Here is a 10,132-nt window from a genome sequence, read left to right on the forward strand (position 1 = left end):
AAACCAACATGGAATAGAGTTAAGGAAGGTCCTAAAAGCCACTAAAAAGTGTTGAAATAGAACCAAGACATGCTAAGTAAACATGCTACTCTTATAAGCCAACAACACAAGTATATGAGACCTAAGGAGAGAGGGGTGTCCCCCTCCTATACAAGACTCCAAAACCACTTCTCCACCACTAAAAATCCTCTGAATTTCACTGGTGGGAAGGTCAAAATAAGATGATTCCAAAGCTCAAAAGTAAAGGCACAAAACAAGGCCAAACAAGGCCTAAGAGGGGGTAGACAACCCCCAACCAAAAAGTGACCTTAAGCAACTAAAACAAGCATATAAAATTAGAACTTTTTGTAGTTTAGAGCTAAGATTAAAACAACATGCAAGTAAGTCTAAAAGCTTAAGCCAAAATGGGGTATCAAAAGCTAATTGACTCATCCTTGAAGAACAACTTCAAGAACACAACTCCAGCAATCTTCTTGGATCAAAAACAGCCCAAGAACTCTAATATCAACCTTATAGTGCCTCAGCAACCAAAGATAGTGTAGTGCTAGGTGTTTGTGTGCAATAGTAAGAACAAAACACACTTTTGAGCTCAAACACACACACAAATCTAGAGAGAGGGAGATATAGAGAGAGAGATATATCTAACTTGTATATCAGATTCCTAGAACCCTTGGAAAGGGAGAGGAGGCTCTCCTTTTATAGAAAACCAATTTTGTAAAGCTTCTTAGAGAAGCTAAGCAAGGCTCAAATCCCTCCATACACGTGTATGGAGGGGGGAATTGTGCGTGCCAGCTGTGCCAGTTGGCACAAAATATCTATCAAAACAGATGGAATGGGGTCGGCCGGAAAATATGGCCGATTGACCAACAAAGGTGGCCGACCGACCAAATATAGTGCCGATCGGCCAACACCTTTGGCCGATGGAAAGAAAAAGGGGCCGATGGCTTCAAGCCTTGGCCGATGGGTTGAGGGGATGGCTAACAAGCCACCCTCTTCCCTCAAAAGCAAAAACACAAGCACTTGGTGCACAACCAAGCACAAAATAGTCAAGTCGAGAGATCTTGAGGCAAGGCACGCGACCGAGACCTCCGGGAACTCAAAACGAACACGAGCATGGATGATCATCGAGTGTTCAGACGATGACATCCAAGTCTTGAGGACAGTCAAAAATGGGGTGTCTACACTCGGTTTATCGAAAAGCGCGACATCTAACAAAATGTGAGCGTCGGAACATCGCAGAAGAATTTTCAAAATTTTTTTGAAAGAGAGGATTTCAAGGTCTCAAAATCTTTTGATCAAGATAGTTTTGGTCCAAAAAGGGGTGTGAAGTTGAGATTTGACTCTCTCTTTGCTAAAGAAATCGAACCCTTGCACTGCACGACTTTCACCACCAAGTAAACCATCAGTAATGACCAAGTCTTAAGGGCGGTCAAAAATGGGGTGTCTACAAACCCCTTTCATTAGCTTAATGAGTTAAGTCCTTAAACATGCATTACATGAGTTATTTGCATTGTTTTTAAGTCACTTAGCATGCTATTTCAATGCTGAAATATGTGTCGTTGCACTCCATTGTTTTAAACTTTCATTCACTTTTAAAGTGGCCTTAAGCCCCTTGTTGGTTTGAGCATGAACTTGAGGCATTCATGCCTATTGGTTTTAATCCTCCCTTGAGGATTTCTACTAATCAATAGCATGATACTTCCTTCATGCTCAAGGCACTCGAAGCTTAGGTCATCTTTCAAATTAGAGGACCTTTCACATTGAACTTAACCGGTTAATGGACTAATTGGTAAGCTCAAATGTGTAAACAAGAATTGAGCAAAGTAAAACATGCCAAGATAACATATGTGTGTTGTATTGCATGTGTTTGGATCGAACGTTAATCCAAACACAAGAAATGTTGGACGTTTCATACTCAAAGTGATGAAATGTATTGCATTTCTTGGTCGCCGACACCCTTGATCATTCATGATAGGGTGGAGGCACTTTGAGTCTTATGTGCGCATTCACTAAGCTTGTACAAGCTTGGTTCTTTGGCCATCATGCATTGAGATGCTTGATTGGTGGCTTGAGAGCCAAGTATCACATTCCTTTGAGCTTGAGACATGATGAGGGGGGTGGTAGTACACACATTTCTTGCCAAATACATTGTCTTGGCTCTATTGCTCTCTGTTGCAGCAAAGGCATAATTCTGGAAAGAGAAGTGGCCGGCCGGCCACTTGCACTAGCCTACCGACCACTTTCACTGGCCAGCCGGCCAATTGAGGTAGCCTATCGACCAGTTGAGGTGGCCGGCCAGCCACCTGCAGGAGAAATTGTCCAAAGTATTCCTGTATTAAGGCAGATGCAATCTAGAAGTTCACATGATGTTCTGAGATCACCGCGAGTGCAAACAGTGGCAACTCATGGCAAGACAATGCATTTTTGGGCGAAGCAAACCGAGCATGCATGTCTCCCTCCCCTCGAGGCCATTTTACTACTTTACTTAGCTAGCTAATTTGCCAGTTTTGTAATTAGTTAGTTAATGTGTTTAGCTAATTTAATTCATCTTTGTAATATTCTAATTAGCTTAGATTAGCTAGTTATTCAAATTCAATTTGGTTTGTAATAATTAATTAGCTAAGTTAGTTAATTAGTTGGTTTGTAATAGTTAGCTTAGCTTAGCGTAGCTAGTTAGCTTATTTATTCGGACCCTCCTACGAGAGGGTGTATTGTTGTAATAAGCCTGCGTGTATGTGTGCATGTCTTCCAACCCCACTTCTTTCTCCCTTTTACTTAACCACTTTCGATGGTTAGTTTAGGGCATACTTCGATTAGCATACCTTATGCTTGCATGTTTGCATCATTCATTTGTTTTGCATGCACCGGGCTCGGCGCATCATTCAAACTACATCGTATTTCAATACGCTTACTTGAATATGTGTTTCAAAGCATGTTATCAAGTGTTGCATTCATATGCCATCTTAGATAGCCGAGCCTTTTAGTTGCATTTTGCATGTGTTGCATTAGGCATCTAATATAGTTAGGATCATGCATGTTTCTAACTAGTTTTCTGCTTTGGCTTGGAGTATACTGTAAGTTTTACGCTTTAGCATACTTGCATGAGTGTGAGTGTTGCCATGATAGCATACTTGCCATGAGGCTATTTGCTTAAGTGCTTAACTGCATGAATGCCTGTGGGTAAAGGCTTGATTGCCTGAATTGGGACAATTCATCAAATGCGAATTTTAAAGCCCACTTTGCGAAGTGGCAAAATCTTGTTTTCAAACCCGCTTGAGGGTGGCAAATTCGCGCTTTAACCTACTTGCGAGTAGCACTTTCAAATCATTTTCGAAAGCAAACATGAGTTGTTTTGTTCCAATTCTCGTGATTGAGTCTATACTTGTATGTTGTGCGCATCACATAGTAAAGATAGTTAATAACCGGAATAAGAACACATGTGTTTATCAAACAACATATCATGCTTAGTAGAGGCCAATCCTTTGATTGGGTGAGCGGGGTGCTCATTGCATGACCTTCCCCTCTCGTACCCAAGTTCCCGAGTCGAGGCACCTTTGGTGATGACGGACACGTGGCCTTTGGCACGAGTCAGGGTTTCCTAAATTTTCCAAAATAAAATATTTAGGTGGCGACTCTGTAATCTAGCAAAGCAGTCTATGTTTGGCGCTTTTCATTCAAAATTGATTTTCCAAAACCAATTGCCAGATTTGGACTCTTTGGTGTTTATCAGTCTCACATTGCACTTTGTTAGATTAGATTCAGAACCGTGACAGGAGTCCGAACTGTAGTAAGACAAATTCGCGCCTCTCCGAAAGGGGGGCGCACGAAGAAAGTCGAGTCTACAGCGGCATTTTGCAATGAATAAGAGGATTCTTACTCTTGTCAAGAGAAGACTCGAAATAAAAGATGAAGCAGGGATCCGGCTAGCTAAGAATTTTCATTCTATAGTTGTTGAAGCGGGAGGATATAAGGCATTAACATTTGATGAATGAGATGCAAGAAATCACATTGAGAATGCAAGAAGATTGAGGCTTAGGGTAGGAAATGCCGAATCAGTTAGGCTTTATTTTCATAAGATGCAACAACAAAATTCCAACTTCTATATTGCAATTGATTTCGATAAAGATGGTCACATGCGAAGCTTGTTTTGGACGGATGCAAGGAGTGGGGCAACTTACAAAGCATTTGGTGATGTTGTTTCATTTGACACAACCTATCTGACAAACAAATATGATATGTCGTTTGCTCCATTTGTAGGAGTTAATCACCATGGTCAATCAATTTTGTTTGATTGTGGACTGTTATGTAATAAGAACACTGAGACATTTGTGTGGCTATTCAGAGAATGGTTAAGTTGCATGTCAGATACTCCCCCAATAACTATAATAACTGACTACTGTAGAGCTATGAAAAATGCCATAGAACTTGTCTTCCCACAAGCTCGACATCGTTGGTGCTTATGGCATATAATGAAGAAAATTCCGGAGAAATTGAGAGGATATTCCCAATATGAAGCCATAAAGTTTTCTTTGCAAAATGCGGTTTATGATTTTTTCACAAAATATGAATTTGATGAAGAATGGCAAGCGATGATTGCGAAGTTCAAACTTCATGATAACGAGTGGTTGGGGGTATTATACAGTGAGCGACATAGGTGGATTCCTGCATATGTGAAAAACATTTTTTGGGCTGGCATGTCAACTACTCAACAAAGTGAGAGTATGAATGCATTTTTTGATGGATATATGAACTCAAAGACAACTTTAAAGCAATTTGTTGAACAGTATGAAAATTCCTTGAGAAGTAAGGTGTAGAAGGACACCAAACCAGACTTCAAATCTCGAAACAAGTTGTATGATTGCTTAACGGTATATGAGTTTGAAAAGTAATTTCGTGCAGCCTGCACTAATGCAAAATTTAAAGAAGTTCAAGTACAATTGAACCGTCTATTGTACTTTCATGTGAATCTCGTGAAGAGGATGGCTCAATTTGTACTTATCATGTGAAAGAGGCTGTTGTCGTCGGTGATAAAATGAAGAAAGTGGAATTTGTTGTTTACTTTAATTCATCTAAAAGTCAAATCCAATGTATGTGTCGGTGGTTTGAGTTTAAGGGCATTATGTGTGCCCATTCATTTAGTGTACTCATTGAGAGGTGCATATATAAGATTCCAGATACGTACATTGTGCCGAGATGGAGAAAAGATTTGGAAAGAGGGTACACATGCATTCCAACCACATACACTAAAATTGGGGCTATTCTCAATGCAAAATTGCATGATAAATATCACAAGATGTTGGATGAAATCCTAGAAATTGCTTCCAATGATGATGGTAAACACACACTGATTGATTTTGGGTTGATAGAAATCAAGGAGAGAGTGAGAAAAGATCAATCAGGTTGTGCGAGTAATGTGCCACGTTCAAGTAGTAATGTACTACCTTCTACTAGTGATGAACGACCTTCTAGTACTTCCCCCAAAAGTCCGTCTGGTCGTAGTACAACAAAAGAAATCATGGCTCGCAAGGTGCTTAGTCCTTTGGTTGCTCGACGAAGAGGCCGTCCATGTACCAGACAGAAGGTTAGCAAAGTGGATGAAATAGTCAATCGGTTGAAGGGAAATAAGAAAAAACCTACGAAAGAACAAGTAAATTTGTATATGTATGATTTTTTTCGTATAGGAATTGTTGAAAAATAAATTCTAAGTAAAAATATTGACCAATGTGTCTTACTATATAGGGCCGCAAGGTGCCTCAAGGTCAAACTCACAAGTTACATTTTCCATCTACAGATACCATGCAATATAGTATGTATGACTCGGTATGTGTTTGATAAAGGACTTTAAATTTTTATCTATGTTTTTATTTTTTATTTTTTAAATGATTAATGAAATCGTGTTACTATGATCATAAGGTGGCCCTAACTAAAGCTTACTATTTTCCTGGCACAGATGGCACGCAACAGAGCATGTATGTACCGGCATGTATTCAATATATGATATGAAATATTATGCATTTTTTAAATTTATATATATGTTTGTGGACAATATTTATGAATTTTACTTTGACATTGAATATGCACTAGTTAGCCCAATGGACAATATTGGAAGCACATCTCTTACTGAATCAGGAATGGTGAACAACATACGTAGTCAAACTTCGACAATTGCATCAAAATTTGTTAACTTCAATGTAGATGCGAATCCAAATGGAACATTTTTTTTTAGTTTATTAGAACTACTTTGATGACTTTGGTTTGTAAACAATGGATGGTTTGTGACAATGGATGGTTTGAATTCAATGTAATTGAATTTTGTTTGTGTCAATGCTGCATTTTTTTTGTTGAGGTCAATGCTGTTGCTGCGTTTGTGTTGTTGCTGTTGGTGTGTCACGATGGTGGCTGCTGCTACTGTATTTGTGTTGGTTGAACTCAATGTTGCTACTGCTGCATTTTGTAGATGAATTTTGTGCAGCAGCAGTAACTATTTTCAATCCTCGGCTCCGATCTCAACAGTTTCCTTCTCTACTGCCCCATTACTGGAACTGAAGGTATTCATTCATTTATTCCCTATTTTGAATTTGTTTTTGTTTTTTGTAGCTTTGAGTCGGTTGGAGTTAGGAATTTCATGCTCTACAAGAAGCCCAAGATGGAGAATGATGCTGCCATTGATGATGAAAAGCAGAGGATTGACAGGAAGGGGAATGGGAGTTGGAAATCATAGTTCAATAAATCTCTCAATCTTAAGATATCAAGCCATTGAAATTACTTCTCAAAAGTTAAAATCATACAGCATTATCATTTTAATTTTGTTCTTCTTATTGACAGTTTCTTTGATTTCTTTATGGTTTAGTTTGGATTTGGGTTTTGAGTTTTGCAACGAATAATTGTAACCATTTTATTTTCCCTTGCAATAAAATAGAGAAGTTCTGTTTTTATTGGTTGTGTTTATCAATTTTGAATTTTATTTGTTCTTATATTTATTTGTAATGGCTTTTCTGGAGAATTGGCTATTATACTAATAGCTATTAATGGTGAAATTGCATAGAAATTGGGTTCTAGAATGTATTATTTCTTTCTGCATGTTCATGATTGGATGATTTTTTTTATTACACTATAGAATGAAATGAAAGTAAAAAATATATTATCAAGTATAGTGGTCATATAAAAGGTTTTTCAAAAAAATATATGCGAAAAAGGTGGTGAGAGTGCATATGTTTGTTCAAGTACACAACTTCAGTGAATTTTGTGCAGCTGCTGCATTTGTGTTGTCACAATGGCTGCTGCTGCTGCTGCATTTTTTTTGTTCTTGATAAATTTTATTCATGTTCAACAGATATAGTCTCTTTGAAGGCTCAAATGATGTTGAACAGATATATTGGAAGACCAAAACAAGCCTAAAACTATTGAAAAACAGCTCCAAAACAAGTCCAGCAGCAACATAAAAAAATTGAATTTACAATGACAACATATACCTATGACAACATATATCCACAATCCATGAGAACACGACATTTAATTCATGACAACATCGAAGAGATAACATATATACTTTATCCATCATGTCTAGTACATCCATAATTACATCATGTCCAGTACATTGATAATTACATCCATAAAATTCCCCAAAACCTAAATGTTTAACTAATTTACATTATAAAGTACAAAATGACGCAGAATACAATCACATAAATCATCGCCTTGAAATTTTTTTCCATCCTTCGAAGCCTTCTACCATGGTCATGAATTTCAGTGTCCATCTCTGAAAGCCTTGTCCTTACATCATTGAATTCCTCTATCCTTACAACTTTACAAAGTCCAGTATTGGAATGGATTGTGGAGGTAACGTCCTCATCATCATCGTCTGCGAACTTGAAGTAATTGCAGTGTTCTTTAAAAGTCTAAAAAGCATGACAATCAATTAGTCAGATTACGCAAATAATTTTCCAAATACGAAAAAGTTTACTTCATAACACATACTTACATATTTTAATGGCAACACAAAGAATATACACCCTTGATTTCCATTCTCATTGGTTCATACAATATATATTGCAGTTGTTCTCCCACAGTCTCACATTCTTGGTTTTAATCTAATGTTGCTATTATTTGTAGAAGAAGAAGCCATTTAATCTGCATAAACAATGAGAATGTAATATATATGTACAAAACATATGGGTGTGATTGCAACTTATGCATACGAATCCAGCAATTCATTGTTTACCTATTATTTTGTTCATCTAATTCGATGAGCCTATTAATTTGCATAAACAGATGCAGAGACTCACATCTGGTGTGGTGTAATAGACCCTACTCCTTAATTGGTGTTGTGTTTTCCCCAAAATAGTATTTGAAATTCCTTTTTCTTAAATCTCTATGTTAACTTTTCATATCTTCCATAATCTCAGATGTGCTTGCTTGCTGTTAGTCAACGGAACTCTCCAAAGAAGTCATATGCATAAAAGGGGATTGCTTTCATGAATTTCATATATACTTGATTGATGACAAGGTGTGAAGCATGAATCAATGTGAATAATGAATCAGTGCTAAATAGTCAACGAAACTCTCCAAAGAAAAGGATGAGAAATTTTTATCTTCTTCTATGAATAATGAATCAGTGCTAAATTACTTTCAGTGGACAACAAAAACCATATATATCTCATCTTTACAACTTGCTATTATATTTTTTTAGGACATGGAAAAATTATTCTATATTCTTGAAATAATATTCAGTGTCTTTACAGCTTGCTGTTGTCATGTTTGATTATACTTTCAGACATTGTATAAAATGGACTGCCCAGAACTTAGACAACAACAGGTAAAAAACTTGTATCAAACACTGCCCAGACATTGTATCAAATGGATTGCCTAGAAAAATTTTTACATGTTCAACACTGCCCAGACATTGTATCAAATAAACAGTGTTGAAAATTTTATTCATGTTCAACAGAAAATTTCACCAACAAACCAATAAGTAGCAGCGAAAATCATCAAATTTTTCATTCGAACAACAGAACATATATGCATACAATACATCAATGAGTCAGGCAAAAGGGAAAAACACAAAACCCCAATTTCTTGAATCAAGCAAAAGGGAAAAACATGAAACCCCAATTTCTTGAATCTTCAAACCCTAGTTTTGCGATGTCGAGTTTACCTGAGATTCGTTTTCAATTGATCGGTAACCCAACGTATTACAAGTTTCTGGCACTGAGAGGAGTCAGATGGGTGTAGTCGAACGAGAGGAGTATCCCGCTAACCACCAAGTCGGAGGAGAATGATGAGAGTATGAGAACTTTCCGGTGTGGAGTCGGATGAGGCAGTCGAATGGAGTCGGATGTCCGCGTAGGAGAGGTAGTTGGATGAGGATTCGATGACAAGGTTTCAAGTGGAGAGGAGAGGAGTGAGGGGATGAGAGCGATAGGGCTTTAGATAGAGAAGGAGAAAGTTTGAGCTCAAACTTTGGATCTGAAAGACAGAGATTGAGAAGTAGAGCGTGACTTCAAAGTTTCGAACCATTTCGAGCCAAAATATTCGAGCTCTAAATCATTTTCATTTATATAATTTATTTATTTTAGTCCATTTATAACACGTTTGATTGCTCATTATTTTATTTTATTTAAATTACAAGACCTGCTCCATCGAAGGGGTATAGTCGACTAATATAGTCTTGGTGAATAAATTTTGAGATCTCATGACGTAACGAGTATGATGTGATAATTAAAAAAAGATTAGTGTATGTTTTTTAAATGTGATAATGCAGTGGATATGGCGTGACACTTTAAAAAAGAATTAAAAATTCTTCTTTTTTTTTTTCCAAATATAACATGTGATACTCCAATATAACGAGAATGATGTTACACTTCAAAGAAATTAAAAATTCATTGTGGTCCTATTAGCTATGATTGAAAATATCATAACTTACATATAGTACATCCTGTTGATGATTGAATATAATGTAATGACTTATTATTTAATATTGGGATTAAAATAAAATTGTCTTCAAAATAGATGAAAAAGTTAAAAAGTGCATTTTTAAAACATATAGGGTAAATTTTATAATGTAAAATTTAAACTCACAAAGAATTAATTGCTTTTAATAAAATATCTATGTCTATATATATAATTTATTTAT

General features: G+C 36.8%; 1 long non-coding RNA gene and 1 pseudogene across 1 annotated transcript; one reads left to right on the top strand and one right to left on the bottom strand.

Moving 5' to 3' along the window:
* Nucleotides 1-3,857: 3,857 nt before the first annotated feature.
* LOC114282653 (protein FAR1-RELATED SEQUENCE 5 pseudogene) lies at nucleotides 3,858-5,006 on the top strand (annotated as a pseudogene).
* Nucleotides 5,007-7,511: 2,505 nt separating this feature from the next.
* LOC114282384 (uncharacterized) lies at nucleotides 7,512-9,555 on the bottom strand. The gene is made up of 3 exons (XR_003636229.2): nucleotides 9,155-9,555; nucleotides 7,982-8,130; nucleotides 7,512-7,898 (listed from the first exon to the last, which is right to left on the bottom strand). It is a non-coding gene; the product is annotated as an uncharacterized LOC114282384 (long non-coding RNA).
* Between the last annotated feature and the right edge of the window lie 577 nt (nucleotides 9,556-10,132).

Source organism: Camellia sinensis, chromosome 13, assembly GCF_055761805.1.
Source record: "Camellia sinensis isolate YWXY chromosome 13, ASM5576180v1, whole genome shotgun sequence".
In the NCBI taxonomy this organism is placed as follows: domain Eukaryota; kingdom Viridiplantae; phylum Streptophyta; class Magnoliopsida; order Ericales; family Theaceae; genus Camellia; species Camellia sinensis.